The sequence below is a fragment of the Dromiciops gliroides genome, chromosome X (assembly GCF_019393635.1).
Source record: "Dromiciops gliroides isolate mDroGli1 chromosome X, mDroGli1.pri, whole genome shotgun sequence".
Taxonomy (NCBI): domain Eukaryota; kingdom Metazoa; phylum Chordata; class Mammalia; order Microbiotheria; family Microbiotheriidae; genus Dromiciops; species Dromiciops gliroides.
In genome coordinates, this window is record NC_057867.1 from 43043489 (window position 1) to 43056005 (window position 12517).

At 39.5% G+C, this 12517-nt stretch overlaps 1 long non-coding RNA gene across 1 annotated transcript in view; it reads right to left on the bottom strand.

The window, feature by feature from the left end:
- Nucleotides 1–12517, bottom strand: part of LOC122733643 — a 454683-nt gene that overhangs the window by 19185 nt on the left and 422981 nt on the right. The gene's annotated exons all lie outside the window — the stretch shown is intronic.

Here is a 12517-nt window from a genome sequence, read left to right on the forward strand (position 1 = left end):
TGATATACCTGTTTCTTCTTGTGTTCATGTCAGTTTTCATTATTATCATTATCATTACATATAGTCTAATGGGCAAGAAATTTTTGTCCAACATCTAACAATGTCCTATCTTCCTAAATGCTGCATGAAAGGAAGACAGCCTGAAATGACCTAGTCAGGCATTTTATCTCTAGGACTTATAGTTAAATACACAATAACTCCATAATACACTATGGTCAAAGTCTTTAAGTCGTGAGGTGTTTTCATGGCCATGCTAATAGGAAAGCTTTTAGAGGAAAAGAAATGGGGGACTTTTCAACATGTGAATGTTTTACAAGATTCTGGCATTACAAATTTTCAATTACCGAAAATTCCATTAGGGTACCTGTTTTCATAACAAACTTATGTGGGAAATGAATGAAGCAGAAAAATTCAATACCGCCACATGATTTTAAGCAACACAACTCAGCCATTATAGCCCAGCATCTTTAGGAGGGCAATGAACAGGTAAACACCGGGATAGATAGAGTTCCTCCTCCTATGATGTGATTGCATCATTCTGTCATTAGAACCCCAACATCAATGACCATGTAGCAAGCTACAGAAATGATGTTGCTGCTCACTCAGGCTTAGAAGAGATGTTCTTTTCTATCATTTCATCATTGATTTTGAACAACTAGAAAACAATTATCATAAAGTTCGATAAATTCCTATCATCGAGCCCTCTGGGATTTGTCTCTTCCCTTCTGATTTCTCTAGTGTTTTCCATGATTTGACCCTAATAGAACAAGACAGGGGGTGGGAGAAGGGGTGGGAGGAATAATGGAAGATGGAAAGGCAGCTGCAAAGATATATTTGGGAGTGGGAGACGCCAACCATATTGGAGCACAAAGGGGAAAAGAGGTCAATGGAATTGTTACCCTAAGTCGGTGCGGAGTAAAGACTGGAGACTCTCCCTTAAACAGTCAGTGAGTCATGAGGATCTCTTTCCTATGTTGGGTGGGGCTCTGGGTCTAACAAAAAAGTGGAAATTAGTCAAGTAGTTGGGGACATACAAATAGCATAGTTATTGGGAAATGTGCTGAATAATGAGTACAGACCACCACCACCCCACCACCACCACCACAGAATAGTGATCTGGGGGATACCTCTGGTCTAGGATGAGGAGTGACAGAAAGTACTAGAGAAAGTATTGAGAAAGAATAGCAAAGGAACATTATATGCAAACCATGTCCCTTACCACCCTTCAAATCTTGCTTTCTTCAAATTCTAGGCATCTCTTGCATTTAAGGCTGCCCTTTATTTTGCTTGTACTTCATTTCTGTCTACAAGAATTTCCTTTAGAAATTCCTCTTCTTATTTGCACTGTGATCCTCTGCTTCTCCTACTAAATTGTAAACTCCTTGAGGTTGAGACAAAACCATATGGAAATTGGGCATTTTCCTTGTGATCTTATGGTTTAACCTGAACTTTTTGCCCCTAGAAGCTCTGCCCTGTGGCCCAGCATTAGAAAAATTGGCCTGACTTACTTTGTAAAGCACATCCCATTCTGGGGAGCAGATCTTTTCTTTCTATGCAAAATTCTGCACACAGTGAGCACAATGTCAGTAACCAACAGTGATTTGAAAAGGAATAAAAATTAAGGAATAAAAATGTAACAGACAGTGAGACAGACAGATGATAGATATTTGTCTATATAATGAAGGTTTTTTAAAACGAGAGACAAAATGAATTACTGTTCAAAAAAGGAAGATGCTTTGCAATTGTACTATTCTTGTTCACGATGACTCCTTACCTCAAGCTTGGGAAAGAGAAGAATGGCCATTTGTATGATTACATACATCATTTTCATTCCATGAAGAAATCAATCAAGTATACTATTTTAAGTATGGAAAGCACACACAAGAAAAGATAGCCTTAGCTGAAAGTATTTTCAAATAAAAAGGGAAGAGCAATCTTAAAGACCCATTAATAAATAAGTACCAAAAAGCCAGAATTTAAATAGATCTTGTTAATTGTGTTTATCTCAGTGTGAGGCCATGTCAAAAAGCCAGAAGCAAATGTATTTTGTTAAAAGTACCATTGGCACAGCAGGTCCTGAACATTAAAAAGGAAGCTTGTCATTATGGGCCTGGAATGGAGAGAGGCAACTAACATCAGACTAAATCATTAATATCATATCTTAAATTTGAAATGCAGCATTAAAAATCCATTTATGCACAACATTATTTCCTAATATCATGCGTCTATCCCAGGCCTACTTGGCTTGAGAGCCTCTGTTCTGCTTGGCATCACACAGTCTGAGTTCTGGGACCTGACCTCCTGGTTAGTGAGCTGGGTTCTCGTATGGCTTGTGTATTTGAGAATAATCATGGCTACTGCTAACTGTTTTGTTGTCACTGTTGTTACTGGACATCGTGGTTAATGTTATTGTTCTTGTGATCATTGTATCCCAAGGAAATGTTTGCAGAGAGACCTCAAATCTGAGCTAAAGAGACATTAGAGGCCAGTTACCCCAAACCAGAGCTGAACAACACTCTAATCCATATCCTGCCTTTGCTTGAAGGCTTCCTATGGTTTTCTCCCAAGATGGTCTATTCCATTTTTGGAGAATTCTAATTGTTAGGAAGTTTTTCCTTAAATCAATCCTATTTTGTGACTTTGAAACTTCCAGCCATTGCTCTTAGGCCTGCCTTACAACTTAAGAACAGAAAGGAAATTTACTTAAGGCTTGGAAAATGGAAAATATTGAGGAAAAGAATGAAGCAAATTAATAAGACTCTACTTTATCAGGGGCACAGTGATCCTAACATTTTTTTTCCCTTCTTCACAGAGAAGTGTCTGAAAAATGAAACAAGCTTAAAGTGAAGCATTATGGATTTGAGCCAGATTCAGGAAGAGACTAAGGATAGATACTGGCAAAGGTGATCTAGAAGGATATATTCCCCTTGAAGAAATGTCATGTCTACAACATGACTTTTTCACTAGAGTGTAACATGGCTGATCTTTGATGAATTTCCTAGTGGAAACTAATGGCCACAGCTCCATCACTTCACTGCTGATATGCAGTGCCTGGGAAGATGAGCCAAATGGTAGGCCATGACAATAACCAGCCATCTGTCTGGTTATTGTCAGTACCACCAGAATATTAACCAGCTTGATCTTGGACAGCCTTTTGGTGTCATACATCCTTGATTCTAAATTGTGAGCTTTAGCCAATAAGTTTCAAATATTTAGAATAGTCCATTGGCGTGATGATATAGTAAAGAAAAACTATGAATGAGTTTATGTGATGTGGGGGGAAATGGCAATGCAAGAAAAATAAAGAATATTAACCAAACATATCTGCATAAGATGCATAATTCTGGAAAAACTAAGGACTCAACTAATTTAAGCTCCCAGTTAACTAGGTTTTCTGCACTCCTATTTTAGAAAAAACAAATGGCAATAAAGTAATAGAATATGAATTATTTTTAGAGTAATTTCATTTATTTCACTTGTCTTATTGTTTACTTCACTTGTCCTTGTTTGACAATCATCTGCCTTACATTTAGAAGGTACTTAATAAATGTTTTTTGGGGAAATTGAATTTACTGAATTGACAATATGATCCTATGAGGAATGTAACCCAAAACCAACTTCCAAAGGATGGCCTATGCTCAGGATAAATCAAGTCCAGTTTCTTACATCTTCTGGCTTTATAAAATGGCACACCATATAAATGAGTTATTATTTACTATCCACAGGGCCATGAAATGTGAATTCAAGTTCAAAATGAGGACACCATAACATTACAAGGTCATCAAGTCATCAAAGATTCATTTATCTTTATTTACTCTCTTTAGTAAGGCAGGAAAGTAGACAACTATTTTATAAAGAATGTCAACAGAAATGATGAAAAGCCAACCCTCAGTTGATAAGAACATTAAGTAAACCTTAATACCCTACTTCTTGGACATTTCTGTTCAAACGAGCTTTGCCATGCCACACTGTACTACTTTCTGAGCAGGGAAGACATCTATTTGGCAAGCAGTCTCACCTGGCTTTACCACTGGAATAATTTGTTTTAAAGGGAGCAAACAATGATAGTCCAAAGCACAGCTATGATCTGAAACTACTTCTTTAGTATGCGACCCAGATCTCCCCCCAGCAGGACATAAGCATCACAAACATCAGCTTCCTGGGGCAGCACACACATCCATCTACCATGCTGTGTGTGGTACATGGCTTTAGGCTTCAAGCCAAGATTTGTCTTTACCCACAGTAACTTACTCTTACTCTCCTGACTATTGTTAATCACAGATTACTGTCTATGTGAAGGTTTCTTTTTATGAAGTCATACATTTCTTCTTCCAGGAGGAGGTTTTCAGAGGAAAGGATATTTTAAAAATCTATAGAAGATGAGAAGTCATTGTTATTGCACAAAATTCTTTGTAATAACGTTGCAAGCTTATTTCTCAGCTCTTGTGGTTATGGAAATGATTTGGTTGCTTTATCTTTTGCAAACTATCACGGGATGTCAGGTAGATGGTAAGGGGAATAACTGATATGAGACTATCTTAAAATATGAAGCAAAGGAAAAAAGGTTTTCTTTCCAGTTTTCCTAATGTTCAATAAAAATTAGATATGGTCATTAATACAGAGGACCATGGTGGTAAAAATGGAAATTATGGGGATCCCCATCAATTGGGGAATGGCTGAACAACTATGGTATATGATTGTAACAGAATGCTATTGTGTGATAAGAAATGACCAGAAGGAGGTTTCAGAAAAAACTGTGAAAACTTATATGAATTAATGTGAAATGAAGTAAGGAGAACCAGGAGAATATTGTGCACAGTAATAGCAATATTGTAAGGATGATCATCTGTGAATGATTTAGCTATTCTCAACAATACAATGATCCAAGATAATTCTGAAGGACTTATGATGAAGTATGCAATCCACCCCTAGAGAAAAAAAATTGATGGAGCCTGAATATAGATGGAAGCATACTATTTTTAACTTTATTTTTCTTGGCTTTTTTGGTCTGTTTTTTCTCTTGCAACATGGTTAATATGGAAATTATTGTTGTTGTTGTTGTTGTTTGTCCTTTGTTCTTAAAGATGACCATGACAGATGTCATGACTCATGGTGAATTGGATTTAAGTGAGGAAGGGCTGTGAAAAGTCACCAGCTTCACTCCTTCCTCCAGAGGAACCAGACTATTGGAGGTAGCCCTTGATATTTGAGGCACTCTGGGTTAAGTGACTTGCCCAGGGTCACACAGCTGGGAAGTGTCAATTTCTGAGGCCAGATTTGAACTCACATTCTCTTGATTCCAGGGCCAGTGCCACCTAGCTGCCCCTTAATATGGCAATATGGTCTGTATGACTTCACACGGATAATCTATATAAAACTCTTTGCCTTTTCAAGGAGGGGGAGGATAGAAAAGGAGGGAGAGAATTTGGAACTTAAATTTTTTTAAAAAACCAAATGTTAAAAATCATTTTCTATGTTATTGGGGAAAAAAGATATAAAAATTACTGAGGACGAGCTTTACGAGCTGGCAAAGGAAGTGACTTGAATGTTGGCCAGTTCTGTCCCATTATTAATTCCCGATGTTTCAGTTTTAACAAATTTTGTATTAAGCATTGTATTATTTTGTATTAACCTTTGTATTAAGCATTCCTCCATCCAGACAAATCTCTCTAAAAGTGGATTCATTTTTTTTTACAAAGTAAACATTTAAACTCTAGCATGAATTAGTCTATCAAATAGCTTTCCTCTGTTGTAGGAGCATGAGCTCTACAAGAGAACCAAGTTCGCAAGCAAGCATTTATTAATCACCTGCTATTTTTCAGGTACTCTTCTAAGCACTGGACAAACCGTTAAGCTACCAGGTACTGAATTTGTGTAAGGAGTAGGGCCAAAGGCTGGAGAAGGGTCAACGGTAGAGGAAGCATGGAGAAATGGAACACCAATTAAGCAAAAAAAGATGGAGGGTTTCTGGAGCAATACATACCCTGATTCACAATTCTGCTCAGTGCCAATCCTGCTAATACACAAGAAAATTTTGTTTCTTCCTCATATATCCAGATTTCAAATATCTCTGCACTGCTTTGATTAGCAAGCAAACTTTTGTCAGTCAACTTTACTATGTGACAGGCGTCATACAGAAGAATGCAAAGAAAGGCAAATACATGGGCCTTGACCTCAAAGACTGACAGTCTAATGGACCCTACATTTGTCTCCTGTCTACACTCCTGATTCATCTCCAAGGGATATGTTTCTAGCAACCTATTCACCCTGGAAACTTGCTCCACCGGGGTACTACTTCTCACAATGGAAGCACCCTCCTGCTCTGTGGCCACTCCCTGTGGTTGGCTGGTTCCTTCCAGAACCTCCATTTCAAGGAGGAGGTCTAGGCCAAACATGTCTTCATTCTTCTTCAGGCAGTACTCCCAACTCATTTCCACAGAAACTTATTGATCCTGCACTTCCTCTCCCAGTACTTTAGCACCCATCAGAATGTAAACTCCTTGAGGGCAGGAAGTGCCTTTCTGCTTCATTTGTATTCCAATAGATTAGCACATGTTAAACACTAAATACTTTTTGATTAACAGACTAATAGGGGAATCAGCACCCCAGCAATGTTTTTTAAGATATAAACAGAGTAGATGGAAGGTAATCCTTGACTCTTCACAGTCACTCACCTGATTTCCTCCATATCCATTCATCAAATTTTATTGATTCCACCTCCACAGTAACATGTGCCCTTTCCCACTCACACACCTACTACCCTAGTTCAGGCCCTTATCACCATTTGGATTACTACAACAGCCTCCTAACTGGCCTCCTAGGTTTTAAGCTCTTCAGTCTCCAATTCATCTCCTATACAACTGCTGAAATAACCCTCCTAAAGTATAAGACTGACCATATGATTTCCTTTTACCTCTAGGATGGGGGTTGTTAACCTGGAGTCTAAGGGATCCATGGATGGATTTCACGAGGTCTGTGAATTTAGGGGGGTGGGGTGGGGCAATTCATTTACTTCCATTAACCTCTAACTAAAATTTAGCATTTCCTTCAATTATACATATAGGCAACAGACATTTTCCCCACCTAAGAAAGCTTCACTAGACTACCAAAGAGATCCACAAGACACCCACAGAATGGTTAAGAACCTTCAACAGAGGATAACCAACTCCCAAGCTCTTCCCAATCTGGCCCAATCTTAGCCAAATCCAGCCATGTTTCACATTATACCTTGGCCATTTTCTGGCTCTGTCCTGTCTTCTGTGGCAACTTCTGGACCAATGGACCTTGTCGTGCCCCTTCCACTCCTCTGGACACCTTCCAGTACTGGAAACCATAATCATATTAATGCTGTCATTATTACTGGAAAGGGTGTATCATCCAAATCCCCACTGGTGCCACTGACCATCCCTGTGACTTCTCAAACCAGAGTTCTCCTACCTGAGCACTACTCTCTTATGTGTATTGTCTCCCTGTTTTGAATATAAGCTCTTTGCAGGTATGTATCTTATATACAGATAGCTGTTTCTGCATTCTACCCACCCCCTCACAATGTGAGCTCTTTGAAGAGAGGAGGAACTGTGTTTTTGCCTTTATTTGCATCCCCAGGGCTTAGTACAGCAATGGCATATACAAAGTAAGTGCTTAATATGTGCTTTTACTTGCTTTCATTCCAATCATTCAGTCACAAGGACATTGCACTTTCCAGCCAAACTGACCTCCTTGCTGTTTCCTGAACTTGACTTTCTAGCTTGGATACACATTACTTTGCACAGACTCTCATTATCGATAATGCAGTTCATCCTCATCTTCACTTCTCAGAAACCCTTGCCTACCTCAAGAAGCCCCTCCTGACTCCCCTAGCTGTGGGAGCTCTCTTCTTTCTTCTCAAATCCACATGTAGTTAATTATGTATTGATATGATATATTCCTTGCCTCCCCAGTACAATGTAAGCTTCATAAAGACAAAAATTCCTTCTTTTCACTTCATATCTCCAGTGCCTAGCATATAAATGCTTAATAAAGCTCTGGTGGGTGGCACTGGATATGCGTCATATGAATCCAATCTTGTTGGGAGACATAGTGATTACACAGATGTTTCCATTATGATATCCCAGAAGCTTCAAGGATCCAGGTTTGCCACCAACCCTTTAAAGAGCTTCTTTGGATCTGGTCATTCAACGAGCTCTGAATCCACCTAAATATACTAAGAGCTAAGGACAACTATGGAGAAGCTGTACTGGCAAACAAAACATGGCCAGCCTGGATCTTTCTCTCTCTGCTTTTCCCATTGAAATCCAGTTGATACATGAATTCTGAAGACTGAGACCTGATTAGCAGTCCTGTGAAACTGAAGAGACAAATATTTATTAAGTATAAAGCACTAGGGGCAGCTAGGTGGCTCAATGGATAAAGCACCTGCCCTGGATTCAGGAGGACCTGAGTTCAAATCTGGCCTCAGACACTTGACACTTACTAGCTCTGTGACCCTGGGCAAGTCACTTAACCCCATTGCCCTGCAAAAAAAACAACAAAAACAAAACAAAACAAAAAAAAGTATAAAGCACTATTCCTAAGGCCTTTTGCAGAATGAGCTTTTGCTATCGCAAGCAAAATGTAACTCATGGCAATGAAGAAAGCTACAAAATGGAATCTTTAGCTTCCAAGCAAGATCATGGCTAATCCATGGACAAGCCTGAGGGTTTTAACACTGACTCAGGTAGGTGAGATCTAAAAAGGAAAAGCCAGAAGGAATGGCAAAGCCATCTCTTTAAGTAGAATAAATGAAGGCCACACATAAGGGCTTTCAAAATAAAACTGCCTAGGATTCTGAGAGTTGCAGGTAAGGAAAAATCCAGACTAAAACTAAGGTAAATGATTATTACCAAAAATGCAAATTTAGTGACCAAGTCATCCAAATATACTTAAGCATTTAAATTTATTTCTTTAAAACATACTCTAATTATATAGCCTGATGAACCATAGTTTCAGTAGTTAATTTTTATAGAAAAATCTAATTGAGCAAAAAAAGGGTTATAATTGTAGTATCAGAGACTCGCAGGATCATAGATTTAGAGCTAGAAATAATCTTAAACGTCATCTAATCTAATTCCCTTATTTGACAGATGAAGAAACTGAGCTACAGAGAGGTGAGGTGATTTTCCCAAGATAACAGAGTGAGTTACCAAGTATCTGAGCTGGGATCTTTGGCTCAGTTACACAATAATGGAACAAAACGTGAGATGTCGAGTCAAAAGACCCAGGCCTCAAATCCAAGATCTGCCACCTAATCTGGACTAATAGTAATAAATTATGACTCTGAAAACTACTTCAATCATTCTACTACTATGTCCTATGATTTCTTTTTCTGCTTAGTATTCCCTTTGTTGCTTGTGTGAGAATAAATGACCTCCTCCATATATGATTCACATTTGTATCTATCCATCCATCCATGCGTCTATTTACATGTCTGTTTTTATTACTTTTTCCCCTTCTGGAAAACTCCAGAGACTAATGTAACCCCAGTCCCAAAGTCCATTAGGATGGGACTCTCTCATTATTGGTGGAAATCAATTCCCCTCTCCTGCAGGAGGAGACATCTTAAGTTCTCTTTCAGTTTCCAGTTGCTTCAGGTGCTCCTGGCTTCCAGCTTCAAGAGGGCTGATGGATAAGGCCAAGCCCAGATGCTGATGGCAAAGATGCTGAGAAGACTGTACTAGAGACTTCAGGGAGTTTCCCCTGAGGACCATCTCTTGGTTCGGCTGAGTTACCTGGCATCCAATGGGAGAGCTCTTTCATTCTGCAGTGGCTGGTATATATGCTCCTATGTTGATTTTCTCTTATTTCTGTCTTGCTTTCGATTTTAGTTTTCTTTGATGATTGCTATGTGTATTCATTGTGAAACTGACCTTATTCTGGAATTCTGGAATATTATGATATTTCAGAAGCTTCAAATACACAGGTTGCCCCCAACCCTTTAAGGGCTTCTTTGGATTTGATCATTCTCTGCCCAACAATGAACATCAATCAGAAGTTAGCTCCAACCTGAAAACCTTATTCCCTGGACTACCAATATTTAAGGGAACAGCTATAATTCTAGCCTTGTATCCGTTCTCTCTGAGGAGAGCAGAGTGGCAGCTTGTGGTCCCTACCCTCTTACTTCCCCTCCTGGCAGAAATTAAATTTCCCCTTGGGGAAGTGTTGGGGGGGCAGAGAAAAGGGGCTAGAAATATCTATTCTGCCCTCCTTACAGAACAAACATACAGCCATGCCATGCCATGCCATGGTGGAGGGGGCAGGAAAGGCCCCTACTTCACATGGCCTCATTGCAATTACATAATTAGCCATTTTTTCTAGGATGCTGGAATGGGCATGATGACCCAAAGAATGTGAGAACTGGGGAGCTCACTTCCCCTAATTAGAAGACAGAATCCTCCTTGAAATGAACACATGGAATACAACTGCATAGTTGTGTGATAGAACAGGAAGCACCACAGATCATCAGCCCTGTGAGTCGCAGCCAAATAGTCCTCTCTGACCACTATATTGCTAGCCTTTAAAATAATGTCAAATATGGCACAAAGGCTTTTCCTCCCAATTTCCTTAACAAGGTAAGGAAATGATTTTTAAGCGTTTTTCTCCTTTTTGTGCTCAATTTTGCCATATAGTTAAAGCCCAAAGGAAGGGCTCTGTAACACTGGCCTGCTTCTTTTTAGGTCACTCACTAAATATGAAGCTATAATTCCATCTAGAAGGTCCACAGATAATAAACCTCAAGAGCACAGGTTTCTGTTAACTCTCCCCTTCTTCCCCTCTGCCTAGCCCCTACTGATTATTTACTTTTCAAATATATCATGTTGGCAGAGAAAGTTCACAGTGCAGACAACATATAAGTAAAGAGGGCAGCAGCTTGTATTAAAAGATCAACCCAACTGCTACTAGGGGACAGAGAACACTTGGAAATGCAAAATTTTACAGATGTTCCTGCTGTGGACAGTTCATGAGAATTATTTGTTTGAAATTAAACCACCAAATCTCTGTGGGGGTCTGGGGTCTACATAGGAGAGAAATTCAGCTGTGTGGTGAGCATAATCTAGACCTAAGCACATCCTGACCTCTATCTTCATTAAACCAAGTATGACTTTTAAAATTCATTTCCAATTAGTTCATCCAAAGGGGGATAAAAAAACAGGGAGCACTTTTGCCTTTATCTCATTTAGAGAGCTCTCATCATCAGGGTCCAGCAATCATTTTCTTAATTGCTGGCCCTGTCCCTTAAGCAGCCTCCTAACATTTTGGGATGGGGGGGAGATCTCATCGGAAGCTGAAGCTTGCCACATTCACTCTGCCTGGAAGTGATTTTTTTTGGAAATGCTCAAGGAAAATGAGTCCAACTACCTTTGAGTTATGTGAGCTGAGGGTCAAGGATTCATTTTCTTTTGATTATTTGGTCTTTTCTATATGTGTTTCCAAAGAGCTCAGGAAAAAAGAGATGCTGAATTACAGCAGTGTCTGTCTGGCCAAACTGGTCCATACTTGTTGGCACTTCTAGCAGAAATGAGGATTTTTTGTGACTTCATTACCAATCCACCTGTGACTTTCCTCCATGTTATTTACCTGGTTTTGCTTCCCTTAGGTACAGACTAGAGCAAGATTTCATGCCAGTTAAGAAAGTATGCTGAATTATCAGGGGGTGGTGCATAGTGGGAGGAGAGGAGTCTACCTGGATAGATATGTATATTCTGGGTACTTGGAGATATGTATGAACTATAGTAGGCTGTAGCTGACCAAAAATAAAAGGCAGCATCATGCATAGTAGACAGAATCATGGAGCACCTACTTTTTTGTATAAAGGCACAGGGGCCATTCTCCTCTAGGCTATGGGTGAGGGCATGATGTGTACAAAGATAGGTATAATATAATGAAGAGTCTATTAGGGACAATGGAGTGATCATAAGATCATAGATCCAGAACCGAAAGGGATCTTAGATCTGAGCAAAGGACTTGGAACACCAGGAAGTAAATCTAGCTGGGAAATGAGACTTCATGGAAGAAGCAGCAAATGAGCAGGCTGTATCTTGCAGGAAGAGAAGAGTTTAGGATGGCAAAAATGGGGAAAGAGGAAATTTGAGACTTAAACAACAGTCTGCACAAATACATGGAGGCTTGAGAGTATGTTAAGTTTAGGGAACAGTTAAGAGACCACTTTAGCTGCAATGCCAAATGTGAGCAGGGTCATGATGTGAGGTAGGGTTGAAAGGTATTTGGAGCCATACATTTGGTAGAAAGTCTGAAACTCCAAGCTGAAGAGTTTGTATTCTGTCCAGAGGCACTAAGAAACCATTGTAAAGTTAGTATTCTGGTGCAGAAGCAATAAGGAAACAGTGAAGAGGTTTTGAACAGGGCACTCACCTGGTCAGACCTACCTAAACCTTAGAGGAATTACTTTTGCAGTGGTGTGAAGGATGGATTGGACAGGGGATAGATTTGAGGCAGGGAAACTAGTTAAGAAGCAATTGTA